The sequence below is a fragment of the Salvelinus namaycush genome, chromosome 23 (genome assembly GCF_016432855.1).
Source record: "Salvelinus namaycush isolate Seneca chromosome 23, SaNama_1.0, whole genome shotgun sequence".
Classification (NCBI taxonomy): Eukaryota; Metazoa; Chordata; class Actinopteri; order Salmoniformes; family Salmonidae; genus Salvelinus; species Salvelinus namaycush.
Window position 1 is genome coordinate 39,264,622 of NC_052329.1, and position 10,365 is coordinate 39,274,986.

A 10,365-nucleotide genomic window follows, 5' to 3' on the forward strand; every position below is an offset into this window, starting at 1 on the left:
AGGAAAGCTCTGCTGTTGGGACAGCTTTATGTCGGCCCTAACAGTTTGTGGGCACTGTTTGTCACCGTTATAATGCCATGAATGTATTGTTTAGTGTTGTGTTATGTAGGTATGCATCTAAAAGAAATGCTGAGTTTGCCCCACCAGGATTTACATGCTAAAATCGCCACTGGTAATAATAATAATTTTAAGGGAATAATAATGCATTTTATTTGATTAAATGGTTTCTTGCATCAAACACAATACAACAACATGTTCAGTTACCTCTTAGTCTGGATGACAAGTGAATGAACAGGTTAATGTCAAACCCTGCACGTTTTTTCAGAAGTGTAATCGATTGTCGACATTGAACACCCCAGATTGGCTACTACTGTTGGCTGAATTAAATTACTATTTCCTTGTTAAAATGTTATGGCATGCATTTTCTCCATTGTTTTTGATAGTAGGCAACTGATAGGTCTACACGATTATCAAATAGCCACAGTAGCCTTCCTAGCCACAGTTAAAACTGTTACTTAAAGCAGGTAGGCTTCAGCCGCAGTGTTCACAGTAAACGCGCACCGGAAGTTGCACAGAATTTTCACAACGTTCAAGTTTGCCGATCTGAAATTTGCTCAGTGCCCCAAAAATTGAGGGAACATTGGATCTGACACTTGTTTTGTCCACACGAGGACTCGGACTCTCAAAGAGCCATTCAGTCTGTCACTGGGCCGTTCTCCATCACGCCTGACTAAATCGACGATGAAGACAGGAATAATTATGACCAGAGCTAAACAAACACAAATAATAGCGACACAAACCCATAGAATGGTCCCTTTTAACTCCATTATCCGCCTGCCCATTATCTCCGTATGGTCCTTGAGGCCGGGATTATACACGTCCCTAATAACAAAGATCGTCGACCCCTCCTACCCATGCCGACACTCCCACACCTTCCGTGAACCTTTTGATCCCACGAACCGCAGCGGTCTGACGAAAACTGTCGCCGCAACTATTTAAAAATATATATAAATATTGTTTTTTTCTTGAAAAAAAAAGATAAATAAATAGGTCAGGGAAATGTACAATATGAACAACCAACAGAAATTAAATAAATAGAAATTGAAGATGACAGATCACATTTCAACATGCTGGTAGGCTACATCAAATGTAATTATACAATTCTACAGTGCAAATACTATTTTTGTTATTATGTAAATTGAGGGAACTTAGGCTACAAATTCATAAATGAAGACTTGAAATCTGGGCTTCTTCTTTGAAAATGTACATTTATGAATATAGATTTTACTCAGAAGTAAAAAAAATTTTTTCAGACGGTCTTTAAATCAACTGGAGTCTGGGTAATGACATGGTGCCAGGAGCTGACTTTGAACTGTAGCCTATTATTTATCGACCATTTGCATAATTTTCTGTGGTCAGGCAATCCCATGTCGATTAAATGTGAGTGTCGATTAAAAAAGTATGAAGAACAGGCTGTGTGTGTTCTCGCTTTCTCTCTCTCTCTCTCTTTCTCTATCTTTCTCTCTCACTCACACACATTTTCCTCTTTTTACTTCAATCACATTATTTCACACATTCTTCTTCCACACGGCCTATATTTAGGCACCATAATTGGGGAGGACGGGCTCATGGTAATGGCTGGAGCGGAATGCGTGGAGTGGTATCAAACACATGGTTTGTGTTCGATGCCAAACACAAGGTTTGTGTTCGATGCCATTCCATTTTCTCCGTTTTATCCATTATAATGAGCCCGTCCTCCCTCAACATCCTCCACTGATAAACCCCGAATTGCTGATGTTATGTATTGGCCAATAAGAGGCTTTGAAGACACCGGCAGCCATTTTGGTAGCAGGAATGAATGGAAATCAAATTACATGCACCTCTTTGTTGTAGTGGGGACAGTAACATTATTACTCTCTAAAAAAAATACTCTAAGGAATAGGTTTTTATAAACAAATATATAGTTTTATGTTCAGTTCACATATCCTAATATAATTTAAAAGTAGGCTAACCATTAAGGTGTCAGTAATAGAACATACTTGTCAAAAACTAATAGATAGTAGACCTTAACGCATTTCTATAGATTCCAAAATCTTTTTTTACTTTGGGAGGATTACCAAAATGGCTGTGTGGTGGCTTGAATACATCGCCCCGTCAGTCATCCAGGGTTTATAGGCCTACACATCATTGGCTAAAACCAGAGAGTAAGTGGCGAAGCGAGAGGATTTACTCGGCCCAAAATCTGTCCACGAAAATAAGACCACGAAGTGAGGCATTTTTTATGTAGGTCAACGAGTGTCAAACTCAATCAAAAAGGTAATAGCTAATTTTATACATGAGGCTTATTCGATCTAATTTAAGTTTTGTAATGGTTAGGAATGCACTGATATAATTGGAGGCATGTTGCATTTTGTCAACTTTGAAAAAAGACTACTTTATATCGGAGTTGTGCCTGTTGTTCACATGCGTATCTGCCCTCTCATTGCTAGAATGGTGCCACCTGATCTCGCCCCCTCCCGCCTGTCTTCCGTCTTTGAGGACATGCATTTCCATTGTTAGAGTGGTCACTCGACTATGTTTTCAATATAATAGATCATCTTTGCTAAAACTGTCCTCGCAATCAGACCAGTCAAATCAAATCAAATTGTATTAGTCACCTGCGCCGAATACAACCTTAAAGTGAAATGTTTACTTACGAGTCCCTAAAAATATGAATAAGAATAAGAAATAAAAGTAACTAGAAATTAAAGAGTAGCGAGACTATATACAGGTTGAGGGGGCAATGCAAATAGTCTGGGTAGCCATTTGATTAGATGTTGAGGAGTTATGGCTTGGGGGTAGAAGCTATTTAGGAGCTTCTTGGACCTAGACTTGGCACTCCAGTACAGCTTGCCTTACGGTAGCAGAGAGAACAGTCTATGACTAGGGCGGCTGGAGTCTTTGACAATTTTTAGGGCCTTCCTCTGACACCGCCTGGTATAGAGATCCTGGATGGCAGGAAGCTTGGCCCCAGTGATGTACTGGGCCGTACGCAGTACCCTCTGTAGCGCCTTGCGGTCGGAGGCCGAGCAGTTGCCATACCAGTCAGTGATGCAACCAGTCAGGATGCTCTCAATGGTGCAGCGGTAGAACCTTTTGAGGATCTGAGGACCCATGCCAAATCTTTTCAGTCTCCTGAGGGGGAATAGGTTTTGTCGTGCCCTCTTCACGACTGTCTTGGTGTGCTTGGACCATGTTAGTTTGTTGGTGATGTGAACACCAAGGAACTTGAAGCTCTGAACCTGCTCCACTACAGCCCCGTCGATGAGAATGGGGGCGTGCTCGGTCCTCTTTTTCCTGTAGTCCACAATCATGTCCTTTGTCTTGATCACGTTGAGGGAGAGGTTGTTGTCCTGGCACCACACGGACAGGTCTCTGACCTCCTCCCTATAGGCTGTCTCGTCGTTGTCGGTGATCAGGCCTACCACATGTGAGGTCTCTGATGTGAGCGCCTTTCTCGCACTACCAGACTGCAATCGATAGTTGTCTACTACATTTCGTCACTAGATGGCAGTCTGTCTCCGCTAGATGGGCGAGAGGGAACTGGAGTTGCGGCCTATACAATTTTGAAGCACCAAGAGATAATAAAGCAAGAAAAGTTATGTAATCCGCAAATGTTACTAGCTAGCCATAAATGGGAAAAGAGAGATACGGTATATGCTTACAAATAGGCTTAAACTATTTCTTATTTCCTTCTATGACTATAGCCTATGTTCATCTAAGCTTACATGCATGAACTGATCATGTAGCCTAGGCCCATTGACCCTAAGTAGCCTAGCCTATTCAGTGCCATAACACTGTCATAGGTAATCCGCAGGATAATTATTCATATATAAGTGACGGACTAGGCTCAATTGCCCTTACAAGGTTGATGCCCGTTGTGCAAGGTTCCATGAGGACAGCGTTTCCCAAAATCGGTCTTGGGGTTCCCAAAAAACATTTGTTTTTTTTGCCTTAGTACTACACAGCTGATTCAAATAGTCAAAGTTTGATGATTAGTTCATTATTTGAATCAGCAATGTAGTGCACCCCTTGGGGTCCCCAGGACTGAGGTTGGGAAACAGGGTGTTAGGATTAGACCAATGGTCCCTCGAAACTGCGTGCAAGGGAGAATACAGGTGAGAGAGAAAATGGCAGAAGCAGATTTTCTGTTTGAATCAGATGGCGTGTTGAGTGGAGATGAGAGTGAGAATAATTGGATTCCAGTGGCGAATGCAAAAGGAAATAAGAGAAGTAAAGTGGTAGTGGAATCTAGTCAATTCAAGCCTAGTTCTGATTTTTGGAGTAAGGGTTTTGGATCGATGTTGCTACTTTGTATTGGATAACACCACAATCATTTGGGCTTGCTTGGACTCATAAAACGTCTTCAATGTAGGGCTCATAACATGTATTTAATGTATGGCTCATCAGGCTCCGGTCACATCAGACTATAATTTTCATGCCGAACTAAACTCTACTCAAATCCATACATGTTAATATTCTTTATACGCTTTAGAATTACACTTCCGTTTTGGGCAGGATATACCAGGTTACCCGTTAGAAAAGTGATTATTCTCGGGATGGAACATTTGTAATACCGGGAAAATATTCTACCCTAGTATAGTCTTTTGATTTTTGGGGCTTCTGGTGAACCATGATGTGCAGGCATAATCAAAGTGACACTGAAATAGCGCACTTGCCAAATACTTTTGGGTGTCTATAGGTTTCCATCCAATTGGCAACAGATTTTCATGCAAATATTCTAACATCTGCATAAAAACAATATGCACATTTCAGGGTTTCCTTTACGAAAATTTGGCGCGGGGCAACGTGACCGGGAAGATTTAAATGTACCATACATTTGAGAAATTTACCAGACATCCATATGCATTCAAATCCGATTTGGCGCAGTCAGCACGATCAAAAAAACTAGGGATATTGGCCAAATGATCCACATTTACGTGTCCTTAAAAACAGCCTATAACAAATTACAAAAACACTATTGCTTGTGTTTTGATATGTAGCATATGCAGAACTTTAAAGCCATTTTTTTTTTCATTTTTAGGCTACTTTCCTAAAGCAATAATTGTCCACCTCACGGTTCAGCTGTTGGAGATTTGAACACTAAATGCATCAGGGCATTGCATACATAGGCCTATAGGCTTAGGTGTCTACTGTATGATATTGATATATATTGAAAAAAATATGGCCTATATAAAGAATAAAAAGCTTAGGCTTAGCCCCAGAGAGAGAGATAGAGATATGCCGGCGGCATGCTAAGACACCGACATGCATGTATTTATGTTAGATGGCTACTGTCTCTGCTATACAGATATAGATGTACAGAAAGAGGCTAATTCGTACATTTTTTATCAGAATATTTTGTATTAAGATAAGTATTCAATTGTTAGATTATAGGAGTAACTCTGGTAGGCCTGAAACATTCTTCCTCACCTTAAATTCAACTGTCGGAGTCAGTCTTAAACTAAATACGGAGTACACAATTAAAAATACAGATCTAATTTCATTTAGCCAATGAAAACGTCTCAACAGAATTAAACAAAACAGGTTTCACATATTTAAAGAACTGGTTTCGATTAATAAATAGGCGTATAATAATAACAATGATAAACAACAATAATAATAATAATAAAACAAATTATTATAAATACATTTTACTTCCAAAATTGCATCCTACCTGCATTCTTTTCATCTTAGTCCACTACAAATGTACAATTTATATTAAATTCCCCTTGTAGGCTTTTGGGCATACTGTTTTTCCTCTTTCCATGGCTGCTCTGTTGTTCTCTCTCTCCTCAGCAGCAGGCGCACGTGTGCGCAAGACGTGAGAGAACCGAGAATTCAAGGTGTAGGCTATGATAGACAGCCACTACTGTACAATTCGGCCTGCTGCAATTGTATTTATCTGCCTTTAAAAACAAATCTGCCAAATGCTGACAATTACCAGCTAAGGGAAAGCCTGGAGCATTTTCCCGCCAGAGTTGTGTTTCCATCAAATTGCCTTGTTGCAGATACTTTACTCACATAAACAGGTTGGAAGGAAACCTGGTTAATGTCAAGCCATTTTGAGGATGCTGGAATGATATTTTGGATGAATGAATGTGCGCATGCCTACAGGATCATTTTGAAGTAGCCTAATCCGATTAAAACATTATGACTGATAGTGTTTATGCCCACATATAAAAGGTAATACATTCAGAAAGATAAATTATAAATATTTAGGCTATATTGAAGCTTTAGGTTCTAAGCGCGTGAGGAACAGCCGAGGAGAGGAGGCTGCGCGTATGAAGCTTTTCTGAGGAACTGGGCCTGCCGGGAGCAAATGTGTCGACATTATTAGAGGACGAGTTGGGAGAATGATGATCTGCAACAGACAGTAGTAAAAACACAGCCGGACTGGCCTGCTACTGTGCCTTTCCTAGGCCTTATAAACTGTCGTGAGTGGACCCACAACGGATCCAAATCTAATGAAGCATTCAAATCACAGGGCTTTTGTGACATTTTTACTGCAGCCTAGAGTAGGCTAGAATGTTGTAGTCACACGAAAACAATAATGCAATTATTAATTGCATTGTGGTGTTGTAGGCTAGTGTAATGTCGTGTGTGTAGGTGGCAGGGAAGTCAGGCGCAGGATAATCGAACTTGGTATAAATGGAGTAGTTTAATAGCGTTTAACAAAACTCCAAAACCAAAGTACATAATAAATAAAAGTGGGTACAAGAACCCGTCGCGCAACAATCCATAATACACGAGCATACAAACCAAACAAGAGGAACTCCCTCATCCCAAACTTTCTCAGATTCCAAACAATATTTACGTAGCATAGACTTCAGTGTCTGATGCCAACGTTCAAGCGCACCCTGACGCTTCGAACACACCGACTGCGTCATTGCATCACTGCTGCATAACATTTTGCGCAGCTAGGCAACTATACTGATGCAGGTACCTTTTGCAAATGGTCGCATGCGGTTGGACACATGGAGGAGAGAATCATTTTCGCAGTATCCTCAAAACCGTGTCTTTTTGACACAACTGCTGACAGCTACAGGGACATAAACACAAAAAATGCTGCTTGGAGACAAGTGTCCACGATAGTAGGATTGCCAGGTCAGTTTAGTAGTGAGCTTGTGCTAGATGTGGCTAGTTAGCGTTAGCTAGCTAACCTAGCTTGCTAACCTAGCCAATGAGGTGTGTGTGAAAGAAATAGTCATACCACCTTCCTCAACGTTGGTCTCATTGTTGAAAGAGCCTACTCTGCCTATCTTGACTATTTATTATTGCATTTCGCTCCAAAACTGCATTTGAGGGAAATTATATTATAGGCTCTCACAATTAATTTGAGGATGTCATCGAATAAATAATATACTTTGCATAATTTCTTTACATTTTTTATTTGCCATCAAACTGTTTTTATGTAATCCCAAATTTTTACTGAATGTGTGCAAAAAAAAAATCTACATTCATATTTTGCTACTTTCTGTCAAGTCCACTCATACAATTTGATAATTTTTTGCAGCGTTCCATTGGAAATGAATGTACTTCTGGTGTATCGAAACGCAATGACGCAGTCGGTGTGTTCGAAGCGTGAGAGTCTGGGTGATATGCGCTTGCCAAACGGTGCGTAATTGACAAGGATTTGAGGGGAAACAGAGGGTTAAATACACATGTAATGAATGGGATTGGATCCAGGTGTGTAGGAAGACAAGACAAAACCAATGGAAAATGAAAAATTGATCAATGATGGCTAGAAGACCGGTGACGTCGACCGCCGAGCACCGCCCGAACAAGGAGAGGCATCGACTTCGGCAGAAGTCGTGACAGCTAGTCTAGGTAGGATAATTGTATTGTCCCTTAACAAGATCAATAGGTGAGATTGTTGAGCTGTGTGTCTCATGTCTTCACTGTTCTTTCATGTGCAAGGATGCACCTGGCCTTTCCTCTGCCTATCAGCTATTCCTATTTGTTCTTGTCAATTCACTTTAAAAAATGATTGGTAGATCTGGATAAACAATCCACCTACCACTATTGTCACTTTGAATGGTGGATAGAGGGCAGGATAAACCGTTAGACCGGCAGACTATACTGACCTGTGGTATAGTAAAAGTTAGCACACGGAAAAGGGTAGTGTAGTGTATAAGGGTACCAAAACACCTTGATTATAGGGGGAGGTGCGTGCAAGCAGATGAGGAAATGTGGCTAGGATGTAAGAAATTATATATAGTAAAACCTGCAAAAGAGCCAATGTAAACCAGGAAAAACGTACTACCCTCCCCTGTGCTCAATAAATAACTACACATCCCTCCCCAAAGCAAAAAGAAAAGTTTGACAACCCTCCCCTATTTTGGACCATCCCTCCCCCCAGTAAATTGGAATATGTCCTTTATTTCTCCTTGGCTGTCCCATCTATGCCCCCTCCACTGAACCCCCACTGCCGTTCCAGCTCAAATTGCCTCAACTTCATCCCAAGATGACGACTTTCAATCTCCATCATTAAAATGTTTTGTTTGCTCTTCTACTTTTTATGTGCTTTGAGATTCTTTGAAAAGCGCTGTATGTAAATGTATAAGGAGGTTTACAATTAAATCTAGTTTCTTATCAACGTTGTCAAAATAAGAAAGTCTATTTTTTGCTCAAGGTAAAGTTATGAACAGACTTATTCTGTGAGGGTGTTGGTGAATGGAAAAACGCGGAGTCAGGCGCAGGACACAGATATGAGTAATAGTTTGAAAGTTTACTCAAAATAAAAATAATGTTCCAACAAGGAAACAATACAAAAATAATCCAGAGCACAAGAACACGAACCCACATGACAAACAATAACGCACAAAACAGAGAGGGAAGTCAGAGGGTTAAATAAGGAACATAATTAATGGAATGGAAACCAGGTGTGTATGATCAAGACAAAACGAAAATGAAACATGGATCGGTGGTGACTAGAAAGCCGGTGACGTCGACCGCCGAACAAGGAGAGGGACCAACTTCGGCCGAAGTCGTGACATTATTTTAAAAATATACAAGATCATCCCAGAATTTGGATATTAAAAAAGGTGACACAGCGATTCAGATTCATTACCACAAAAAATGTTGATTCTTGTCCACATCTGTGAACTGTGAAGGCATATATTGGATATATTATGTAGCTTCTTCAAATGTACTTCTCTAGCCTTATCTCAGGAATCAAGGTAAGACCCAGATGCAGACACGTCGAATTGACAATGGTTTAATATCCCAACAGGGGCAGGCAATAGACAGGTCAAGGCAAGCAGGGGTCAGTAAACCAGAGGTGGGGCCACGGTACCGGACGGCAGGCAGGGTCAGGGGCAGGCAGAGTGGTCAGGCAGGCGGACTCAGGACAGACAAGGGTCAAAACCAGGAGGGCGAGAAAAAGAGAGACTGGAAAAAGCAGGAGCTGAGAACAAAAACACTGGTTGACTTGACGAAGAAGACAAACTGGCAACAAAAAAAACAGAGAACACAGGTATAAATACACAGGGGATAATGGGGAAGATGGGCGACACCTGGAGGGGGGTGGAGACAATCACAAGGACAGGTGAAACAGATCAGGGTGTGACACCTTATTTGGTATACAAAACCTGTAAGGCGTTCACCATGCTTTTTTTCAAATGTATGTTGTCAATTACTGAATACGAATAAAACTTCCCACTTGGTGTCGCCGCCACTAGTATTGTGTCAACTGCACAAATTATGACATCACTTTTGTATGGTAAACCTTCAACATAAAAACCTGCATTTCAAAACATTGCAAGGAGGATTTTTATGCAATGTTCTTTTTTTGTGTGCCTATAAGCAAATGCTAAAAGGAAGTTATGAAAACAATTAGAAATATGTTTTACAAAAAACTTTCTTAAGACCATTATCAAAAAATACAATGTTCAGACTGATATGTCCACAATATTGGGCTGTAGAGAGAAAACTATGTGCCAAGGTAAAAATGGGGTTGGAAATACTCATTAGAGTCTGCTATTTCTTGGGGGACTGAAATCGAAATACCCAGCAGCACTTTCTACTCCACCCATTCCATTGGCCACAACGGAAAACACTGTATACATGTATGAGTTACATATTGGCTTATAGATTTAAAAAAATAAAACGATTCTATGTGCCGAGGTAAAAGTGGGGTTGGGAATATTCAATAGGGTCTGTAGTTAATAGTAAGCTAACTCTATATCTTACATTTAGCTATCTAATTGTGTGCTGCCTTAAATTATGCAATGCAAAGTAGTATGAATTGGCAATGGATTGCAATGCAAAGTATTTGCTGTGGATTGCAGTGATTAAAAGCAACAAAACATTTGCCTGACCTTC